Here is an 11,596-nt window from a genome sequence, read left to right on the forward strand (position 1 = left end):
GAGACTGAACAGGGCTACAGCAGTGCTGCAGGGTACACCCACATTCATGCATTGGTTCAGCTCAGGGATGAGCTTTTAACTCAAATATCCCAGCCCAGACACCCCCTTTGCACATCAGTGATCACAGAGCACTCTTGGGTTGCAAGGACTGGATTTCATTGGGAAGACTGAAGGGTTGGAGATGCATCACAGCCATAGATGGGCATTTGGTTTCCAAGGCTGGGCTAGAGCTGGATACACGTCCCATGCAGGATGGGTATAGCATAGGCATCAGGTCCTCAGCACGACTGTTTCACTCTAGAGAACTGCTCCTATTGTCACCTGCTAACACAAAACCTCACTGCAGAGTGCCACCGCCTCAGCTTCCCGCCTGCCTGCACCAGCCTTTGCTGTCCTCGTGTTTGCTCCCCTCAGCTCTGCCAACCATGGTCTTTGTCAGGGCTGAGCAGTGGCTGGATCACCAAAACAACCAAGGTCAAGGATGAGAAGAAGGGTTATATTTTGCAGTGAGCTGAACTCCTTGTTTGGCACAAGAAAGAGCACAGCGTGCTGCTGTTAGGACATGGGAAGAACAGCCCAGCATTGGGGAAAGGTGATCATGTCAATGTTTCTGAGAGTTTGCAGAAACAGCATTTTTCTGCCAGCCTGTCAAGAAGCTATAACCAACTTCCAGGACACCTTTCCCACGTCAGCTTCCCTTCCCTTATTTAGCCCAATTAGTAGTAGTATTTCAGGTTAAGTCAGTCAATTTAGGAAAAATACAAACACCGTTGACAGCTGGTGCTTGAAATTCAATAGCTGTGCAAATATTACTCAGTAGATATTATATTGCTCATTATTCTTCTGTGCCCTGGCCTCATGATCCATTCATGAGGGCAAAAGTATTTTAATTCATTAACGGGAACCTGTGCCAGCTTTTGGACTGATATAATTTGTGGCCAATGAACTCTTGTAGTCCATCATTAAATTCTGTAATAGGTTCTTTCATAGGCTGCTGTTGAGGAAAGCTTGCCAAGTCTGAATGATTTTTGCTTAGGTCTTTTCCGTATGCTTCCAAATCCCCTGGATGAATCCTGAGAGGTTAACAGTAAGACCTCAGGAAATACTTCTTATTTATCAATGGATATCTTCTGCATGGCATCTTCCTGAGTTATTCAGCAAAACTATTGAATGTCCAGTTGTTTTGGAATATCTCCTAATAGAGGTTTCTTTATATTACATTATAGTTATGAACTGAGGTAATAAAAAGCTGTCTGCTGCAGTGATGAACTTGCCTAGTTGACTGAAGCTACTTTTTTTAAAAAAAAAAAAGTTATTATTTGATTATTAAATCTGTTTGATGTGGAAATCCAGATTGAAATAATTCTCCATCAACTTTCCGAAAATCAGGCAAAATTTCATCTTGCTGGCAGAGCTGTAGACAAAATAGGGATAATATAAAAAACCACCATAAGTAAAGGGTTTTCTAGAAGGTTTTTGTAGAAATAAAGGGCTATTCACCAAGTCATATTTGTCCAGAAGTCCCATGAAATGAAATGGCAGAAATGATAATTAGAGGACACCAAGGTTTCAAAGAGCTCCACTGGTTTGTAGATACATGTGCAATCTTTCTATGTCTGCTTCTTCCCCTAAGAAACAGAATTAAGTTTTCTTTTTGTTCTTATAACTCTCTTCATTTCATGAGGGGTTCCTGAAGCTGTGGCTTACTGATTGGTCATGGCCTAATATCTGTCAGGAGGGACTTAGTCTTTTAACAGATAAACTTAAAGACAAAACAGCAAGTTTATTTCTAGAAAAGAAAATTATTATGTCATTTGATTACAGAAACTGGACTTAGAAACACATAAAAGAAAGATAAAAGTAAATCTACGAAGTACAGTTCTCCATGATGTTTAGCAATTAGAGCTGCTCCTACATCTCAGATAACATGAGGGCCTGACAGTCTAGTCCCCCCACACTGAGGAGTATCCTTTGTGACTATTTTCTCTTTTTGTCCAACATACAGTCTTTGCCCTATCTGTCTTGTCAGCTTGCAGGATGCCATTCCTACCTTTTCTTCAATTCTTCAGCACAGCTTTAGCATCACTGAGCTCTTCTATCCTACCTGCCAGTGATCATTTATGGATCTTCCCTCCAGAGCAGAGGTACCCATCCTTCTCTCCCCTACCCTGGAACTAGGTTCTGATGTTGCATTCATTACCAAGCAGATCTTGCCTAGCTTAAAGAGCCTTCCTGCTTTTCGTATCATTTACAGGTTTGCTACAGAGCTTTATAAAGCCTGTGCTATGAGAAAAGATTCACAATGCTGATACCTGATTATATCCAAAATCTCTTGACTCAGTGGTAGGGCATTGCCAAGGCTACAGGTGAAAAAGTAATGACTGGGGTGACAGACCTGGAACTCAAATAGAAGTATCCATCTTTTCCAGCATGTCCTTTTTTCCCCTTCACCTTTTACTGGTTTATAATTGGACAATGAAAGTTCAGCTTCAGTGGCTGGGCAGAGTAGGACCTGGGCTCTGGAGCAATGGAGATCTGTTTAACTGCTGAAACTACTGCGTGCTGGCAAAACTGCTGCTGAGCAGCAGCTTCTTGGAGGTGGAGAGTCCTGCGTTGTGAGGAAGGGGGTTGTGGTGACCCTGAGCAGGAGCTTCACAAGAGCAGGGAGTCCAAAGTGTCAAATCCTGCAGCCGGGAAACCCTGCTGCCCCTCGGGGAAGGATATGGGCACCTTCCCCTGACAAATCCTGCCACCAGTCTTGGCCCTACATGAGGCAGTTTTGTGCCCTGCAGAGCTCTGTGCAAAGTGCACTTGAGGAACCAAGCCTCATCATGGGGGAAGGTACCAGGGACTCTCCAGTTGGTGATACCCTGCTGCCACAAGAAGTAGAGACTTCTTGGACAGTTTTGTTCCATGGCACTTGCAAGAAGTTGGGTTGACCAGCTGAGTTCCTGGAGGCTTCCTGAAAACAAGAGGTGTCATTATGGTAAACTTTAAAAAGGAAGAATGTGGCTACGGATATCGTTCATTCAGGTTACAGTTTACATCCAGCACATGCTAGGTGCCTTGAATCTTTCTCAACCTGTGCCACTGGGTGTCCACCTTTCTTGCTTTCAGCACTAACTAATGCTCTGGGGAGAGTTTGGCACCTGCCTCCCATTTGAATTTGTTTAGTTCACAAAGATTAATTGGCATGAATGATGCTATATCTAGCCGCAGTCTGGGAAAAGCTGATGACGAGTTGTGCAAATCTGTTGTCTCCTAGCAAATGCAGATCAGCTGAGAGAATAGCAGCTGGAAAATCAGTTGGCCTCGCACTGTCAAGATTGTCCTGGCAAAATTTACCAAGGAATGCAGCAGCTGCAAAGCATCAATCCAACCTCGTCCAGCATGGAGGAGAGTGCTGTGACCAATGAATATACATCCTCAATGAGAGCTAGAAAATCAGTTCTTGGGCGGAAAAGAATTTTCTCCACCCTCAGTGAATAATTCAGCTAAGGAGTTTTGCTTTGGGCAACTTGTGAAAGTAGCAGAGCTTCATGTATAAAATAGTATTTCTGAAAGCTTTGTCCATTAATTTGACATGGCTTAGCTCAGTTCCAGCCTTCCTTATACAGTACAGTCCATCTTCTGCTTTGCTAGTCAGGACTGATATATCCTTCTGCGGTGTGAAGTGAAGCAGCTGCTTGCAGACTTCAGTAATTTGCCTCCATGGCAAAGCAAAAGGGGAGTTTTAGAACAGCAAAGGAAGTTATACAGAATTTCCAGTATACTCAGCAATTTCTTATTCATTCTGTGCTGTGCAGTATTCATTTATGGATAAAGATGTTATAAGAGCCATTTAAATATATGATTGTAATAAATATTCATAACTCCTTTTGCAAGATTTTTTATAAACGTACAGAAAAACAGCAAAGGTATTTCAGGGCTTCCTTTCTCTGTCCAGTTCTAGAGATATTAAAGCTTGTGAAAAGCAAGGGCCAAAGGGGACAGCGTAATCATGAGTGACAGTCATGCAATATAATGTCAGTTCAAATTGGACTTTATAGTCAGTATACTAGAATGCAGAATATGTGCCCAGATATATCAAGTAAACCAGGGTTTGTATTAAAAGAAATGTAAGCTGTTTCCTTAACTAAGTTCCAAATATCATTGGAAAATATACTTTAAATACACCACCTTAACTCCACTGACTAATATTGAGATGTTCAGTACCAAAATAAAAGGAGACATATAGAAAACTAAAGGAAGAGTAATTCTAGTAAAAGGGTAAAGGATAGTGCAAAATCCAGGGCCTATTGCAGTTTTACAACTGGTATGGATGTTATGTTACTACTCTGCTGCTCTTTACGTGTAACTTCAAGGTACCTGCTGAATGTTTGTAGACTGATTAGGTGTTTGGGTTTGTTATTTTTGGGGGGGAGTGGGCTGGAGACCCCAGGGGAAAGAAAGTTTTAGTAAAAGTGTTCTGGCCATTTTCAGGACTGAAATGAGAAGAGAACGGATTGCTCTACTAAGCTGAAACAGTTTTACAAGTGATTTCTTTCAGCGGTGTCAGCAGGCATCTTCCTCCTTTGGAGCAGGAACTTGGACTTTTTCAAGAACAGAGAACTCACCCTGGGTTTGGAGACATGCCTTTTTATTTCTCTGACAAATCACCCACATTTGCCAAGTTGCAACATCTAAACTAGTATAAATTTGCAAATGCTGAAGGCTTTTCAACCCTGTCCTCTAAAAGCCTTCCAGCCCCATTATGTTCCAGCCACTCAAGAGATGGAATTGGCCTGGGATCACAGGAGCAGTTGTCTTCAGTTCATCCAGCAGCAGAAACATAATTTGCCTCTTAGTTTTTTTTCCAGAAAAGAGACTTTAAGGAGCAAGAAAATGTAGCGAGGGAAGCTGGTGGACAGAAGAGAAAGGAAAAGGGAAAAATTTTGAGGGTCTGGAGAAAATCTGGTATAATGAGAGCCTTAAATGTCTCAGCCTATTTATCTTCTCTAAAAGCAAGTTTATGGGTGGTGTGATTTCTTTGTGTATTTTCACAAGAGAAAAATGCTAGGTCTTTGATCCTTGAGAGAACGATTCAGTAGTATACTGTAGCAACAGCTGAGGAAGCTGAATTCAAATAAAAAAATGGGCAAAGGTGTTGAGAAAGGAAATGAAAACACTGGAAAAAATTCCTAAAGGAAGCAATAAGTTTACTGCTTTTGGTATCTTATCCAGGCTTGCTGCCACTTAAGAGTGTGCTTTGACCACTACAGCATTTCGTGCTTACTTTAATTTTTTTCAGGTGACAGTCTATAGCTAGTTTTGCACATTAAACAAGATTAGGCGCAGAATTAGACTAGATATTAGAAAGTATTTTTTTACAGAACGGGTTGTTAGGCGTTGGAATGGGCTGCCCAGGGCAGTCACGGAGTCCCCATCCCTGGAGGTGTCTAAGAGTAGGGTCGACATAGTGCTGAGGCACATGGTGTGGTTGGGAACTGTCAGTGCTAGGTTAATGGTTGGACTGGATGATCTTCAAGGTCTTTTCAACCCAGACGATTCTGTGATTCTGTGAATTGGTGCCTCTTAGTCTTGAACTCTTTGAACATACCAAGTGGAGAAGTGGTGGGGACAGGATGAAGACAGGAGCTGAGCAAGAGGAAAGGAGGAAGAAGAAGAGGAATGGATTAAGAATATGGATGATGAAGGGGAGGGACAATGTGGGAAAGAAGGACCAGGAGCTCATCTGTGCAGTTGGATTATTAGATCATAAACCACAGGGGACCTGACTAGACTGCACACCCTGAGACTTCGCAGAAACCATCATTATTTAAGCTAGTGCTTCTTGTTTTAGGAAAAGAAAGACCCCACAAATTAATATTTTTTTTTTCCATTGCCAGCAATTGAGTAGCACCACATCTGTAGGCAGATATTACTTTGGCTGAGTACATTTGTTAAAAGCAAAGAATATAGCTTCTCACCAAAAGGGCTTAATCACTTGTTATATGATATAAAAAAGAACAGAGACATTATCTGCACGAATGATAAATGAAATGTTACATTTTCATTCTATTTGCTAAGTTATTCTACTTTCTTATCTGGAAAATTCTTTTCATGATGTAGTGAATCAATGAACACTTAAACAATAGCAAACCTTGACTTCAGTTTTATTGCTTTGAACTTTGTAGTAAAAGAAAATCAGCAGGTGTTTCTTCAGTTTCCTTAAAGTATGATTCCCCTTCTCAAGGGTCTATTTCTGTGGAGACTTTTTCATATTCTTTCTCATGTTTGAAGATCCTTTTAAAGATATAGCCTAAGAGATTCAGCTTCTCAGCACTTCATTTGTGAACATCCTCATTTTTTGACAATTAAGTACATGACATTTCATCTTGCCAGTAATGATCTTCAAATCTGTCTCTCCTCTAGAATATCGTTCGCACTGCCAGAAAATTGCAAATAAACGATGAGACAAATGGTAGACAAGTCACGTTTGAAACACCAAATTTCATGTGATACCAGCAGAGGACAATAAATATACACCATCCTTGTCAGCCAGCTCTCCACCAGCCTGGAGGCTTTAAGCTCAAGGCCTGCTGCCCGTCATTTTCGAAAAACAATTTTAGATTCCTTCAATAAATTACAAAAGGAAAAGTAAAAAGTGGCTCTCCTTTATAAAATCTGTTTAGCCATCACACAGTCCTTTGATAAAAAAGAGCTAAGTATTCATAACCAGGCATAACAAAGAATAGTAATTAATAATAAATGGAATGAAAGTCATAAACCATAGTGTGCCTAGTTGAAGACAGTCACACTGCTAGTGTGTGCATGGGCAGTGAAGTAGATGCTCCATCTACAGCTCGAGAAGACCTACTTGTTAACTTGGTTTACAGCACCTCCTTTCCTTTTAATGATAGGAAATACAGGATTAGAAACTATGCAACAGAAATGGATGCCGACCAAAACTTTGTAACTGCCATCCATGGAGATACAGAGCTCTTTGTGGCCTTCAGCATGTTTTCTTTGAAATATTAACTTCTAGGCTTAAATGTCTTTTTTGTGTACACAGCATATGCTGGTTTTACTCTTTTTTACTTCAGTATGATCCTGTCGAGGGACCATTAACCAGTCTTTAACTTCCAGCTTGCACATTTTATTGCTTGTTGAGGAGGCGTTTGCTGAAATAGGAGAAAAATTTTATTTCTGTCCTAATGAGGCGGAAAACACTATTGGAGTTCCCTAGGAATCTTGTTAGTTAATTAAGTGCCTTAGGCCTACTCAGCATCGCCAAACTTTTCAGCACTTAAATTATTTACAGGTAGTTAAGACCAAATGTTTCACTCACCATCAATGGGGATGGTCTGTTTTGTGTGTCTCCAGGCTGTTTTAAGGCAGATTCATTAATCTAGGAAGTCTTGCAAACAGAAAAAAAAATTACAGTTTTTTTCCATTCTGGGCCATGCAACCCCTGTGGCTGATTCCAACTTGCATAATGCAGATCAGACCCAAGGCTGATATTCAAGGATGTGAGATGATAGAAACATTATTCTGTTCTAAGCATATCCCATGAAAATATTGTCATCCTAAAACTGGTGTTTTAACAGTGCATTTTATTTCAATAACCTGTATTCTGGCAGTAGCAATAGTTCCAGCAGCTGTGACTGAACAGCTTTATTGGGTCTTCATTTGGAAGTTATGCAAGTTAAATAACTTTTGAATTGTTATGCCTCCCATAACGTTGTTATTGCTCATCGGCATTTTTTTTTTTTATTTTAATTGCCACAGTTGTAGCCATTAGATGAAAATCTAACCCCATTCTTATAACATTCTTGTTTAATGACTGTACTAAAAGCACATAAATGAAATTAAACAGCACTTTATCCTCCCTCTGCAACTGGCTACCTCTGCTACAGAATATACATCTCCCTCCTGTGACCATACCAGACAGGTATGTTTCCTTCAGCACTCATTTTCTCCAACAGTCCTTGCAAATAGCTACATTTTGGAGCCTGTCATCACGGTCAAAAGAAAAACGAAGTTGTCTAGGTAACTACATAGCTCAAGGGGAATATACTATGGGCCTGATCCCTGTCATGGGTGTGTGTCAGGGCACTACTGCTCCAGCTTTTCTAACATAACACATGTATCCTGCCCAGCCCTACAGACTGATGTGAAGAAAGAGACATCTTGACACAGTAAAACAGAAAACATCCTCGACAGCCCCCAAAGGCCATGTGATCTAATGCAAGATACATGGCTTGGACTAAAGTCTTGACCTACTAGACCACTTGGAACAGCCCTCCAGGGTTCAAGCAGGAGAATAATGGAAATCTCCAATTCTAGAAAAATAAAATGGGCCTCATGTACTCCCCCGATCTTCTCCAAAACAGGACAAAGTGGGTAGGAAGAGCCCAGGACTGTCAGAGTGAGGTGCCTTGCCACTCCCATGTCTGCTGTTTTGCATAAGAAAGAGGGTCTTCCAGGGGTCCGGATGGTTTGCTGTCAGTCCCTGGCCATCAGCAGCTCTGCTCACTGCAGCCAGAGGTCCTTGGCAGAGGTGGTTTAGCAGTGATGTATAATTCCAGATAGGAAATGGGCTCTGGGAAATTAAATGTATATGCATGTTCCTTGGGAAAAAATAATCTGCAGTTCTTTTCGGTAGCACCAGCAGGGGCATGCACGACTTGACAAGGTCATAGCAGTGGGGTTGCATTCAGTTGAACCCAAAATCTGTCTAATCCAGTGTTTTGGAGCTAGAAATAACCAACTATTTATGCTCTAAAAATACAGGGACAGGGTTTGATAGACTTACCTATAACAAATGCAGTTGCTTAGGGCGAAAACGGAAAGACAATTTCTCCCTGACACCTAAGTTTGTGTACAGCCCAATGGGTTACAAAAAGTGGGAGAGACAGGGAAAGGATTTCCTGGCGGCTTAATAGTGTTCAGCTCTCTGAGGCTGAAGTATTAGACTCATCTCCTCCAAAGGATCACACACAGTACTCTGAGCCTGTACACATGCAGGGAATAAGGTCTCTCAAGGAAGAAACATTCCACATCCTGCTTTAAAGATAAAAGAAGCCAGACCATTTGGAAGGAAAAAAAAAAAAAAAAAAGGAGCATAGCATTTTTGGACACTTAAACAAAAGACTGATTTTTCATTTCAAAGCGTTTTGTTTTCAGCTTCACCTAAATGTAATTTTAAAATGGCTAAATCACCGTCACAGCTAAAATTATTTTTCTTCTTTTTTCTTGGACCTGCAGATCAGAAGTCCTTTGACTATAGGCAGGGCAATGCATATTTTGGCAGCTTCTTCCTTTGTTCTCACAGTCCAAAGACTTCTTGTGATTTGACAGCTCTCTTCATGCTTTGTCCCAGAGAGAAACAGAGTTTTATTTTACTGAACAGGTGATGGGAGAAGTAGAAAAGCAAGAGAGTCTGTGAAACAACTCCAGGTCTTCCTTTGAATTTAGAGTTCAGGACTTTTAAAGTTCAGGAAGTGTAGGAATTGCCTTTACCTCCAGCAGCAAAAGTCTACACAAGTCAACAGTAAGATTGCTCTGCCTGTGTGAGACTGATTCAGTCTGGAGCAAGCCAACACATAAGGAACACGAGGCAATATTAGGAAGGTCTCATCATCTCAGAGGTTACGCGACCCTCTCCTGCCTTCATAGGTAAATATGAAAAAGTATGAAACAGTCTGTAATAACAGTACTAATCTCAGAAGTATGCTACAGATGATAACAAATCTGTCCAGAAAAGCATTGTTATAAATGTTCAGGTTTTATGATGTGTTGCTTATTGTAACAGTGGCTGTTAGGGTTTAACTCTATTAAATGTTTACAGCAGAATATCGATCTAAACTGGAAATGTAAGCACCTCCCTGTACCAGGCTCTAGCCATCATCAGCCAACGTCATACTGTTTTTCCAAGGCTGCAGAGTGCTGCAGAGTCATTTTAGCATGCTGTTAGCTGATGTGGCTCTTCACAGTGCTGCCCTGTTACAGTCAAGAGCTGTTACCCGGCTGAAGCTAAAGAAATGTGATGGCACAGCCGGGGGCAGCCCTGCAGCCCAGTAGCGCTGCCTGCTACCAAGGCAATCCTCAACTGCCTTTCACGGCAAGCATATACGTCTCTTTCTTAAACCAGGATTAGGGGCTTGGCTCTTGATCAGGGACAAGTCTGGTCTGTTTATACTGTCAAGTCTTTTCATACGATGAGCCTACTCTGTAGGAAATAATCACCTTGCTGCCAATAAGAGTGATGCATTCAGCTTATTAATGGTCACAAAGCTTTTTCTGTGCTAGGCTTTCCCAGTGACTGCTATGCTGACAAAGGTTTAGATCAGCTATCAATTTATGTTATGTATTCATAGTTAACTTCAAGTGTAAGATTTTCAGAGACAAATTAATGAGATCTTGGCATCACATACACCTCTGAAATGCTCGAGAAAGGCTGCTTCTTGCTCTTAGCTATCGACAAGCCTTTAACAATCTCATTGTAGGATGTTACTGTATGCCTTTGTAACTCCTTTTCTCCAGGAGTGTCATTTATCTTTTTATTTCAGTGCAAATGTTTTTAACTTCCGTTACAGTCCTGGTAGCTCATTATATCCTACAGGTCTGAGTGCTCTTTAAATTTTTTTCTCATGTGGGTTCGTAGAAATTTTGTTCAAACCCTTCAAACCCTCTGTTGTATAAGCGACATGAACTGATACCTCAATTTTTTCATGAGGAAATCACATTTTCCACTTCTCTCATTTTCTTTTTTGTTCCTCTTTGACACCTGCTTTGTTTTTCCAGCACCCTGTGGAGCCAGGGGCAGCCGAACTTGGTGTGGAGTTGTACACACACCCATACTCAGGCCAAAGAGGGGGCAATGATCTCATAGCTGGTGGGGTTGTCTCTCCTGGGGCCATGTTGATGCTTTTGAATTTATGTTTTCACTGGGTACTCAAGTTCAGCTGCTTAAAAAAGATACACAACAAACAGTCACATCTTCACAGGACAGAGTCCCTGATGCTGTGGGAATTCCTGTGTTGCTACATACATGCAACATTTGGTGTTATAACAACATAAGCCTTTAAATTTCTCCACTTTACCAAACAATTCAGATTTTACTGTAACAGTGACCTAACACTTTATATTATTTAGCACTGCCCGGTCTTTTCTGTCACCTGCAAACTTCATCAGCAATGTATCATGAAATGAGTATTTTGATTTCTTTCTCCTTCCAAGTGACTTATCAGTCTTTATGAAAGACAAGTTGTCAGTGTATTTCAAATACTTTAGTCTTAAATATGTAAAATCAAGGCAGGAAGAATCTTCCATGTTGCCAGACAAAACAGGAGGCTCACAAGCCCTGAATGGTTTCCCACTCAGAGAGATGGTGTAAGGAAGGGAGGGGAAGAAAGGGGTGAGAGGAAGGAAGGGGAAGAATTCCAGTAGGGGAAAAAATCCCCTTTATCCTTAAAGAGATTTGGGGTCCAGTTCTGCTTTTATCTACACCACTTTCCACACCAAGGCAATGTGTTGGACTTCAGTGGAATAGCTGTTTTCCACCCTAATGAAAATAAGAGAACAACCAGGCTGTCACAAGGAAAGAGGAAAG

Source organism: Athene cunicularia (assembly GCF_003259725.1).
Source record: "Athene cunicularia isolate RWA chromosome 1 unlocalized genomic scaffold, athCun1 chr1_part1, whole genome shotgun sequence".
Taxonomy (NCBI): domain Eukaryota; kingdom Metazoa; phylum Chordata; class Aves; order Strigiformes; family Strigidae; genus Athene; species Athene cunicularia.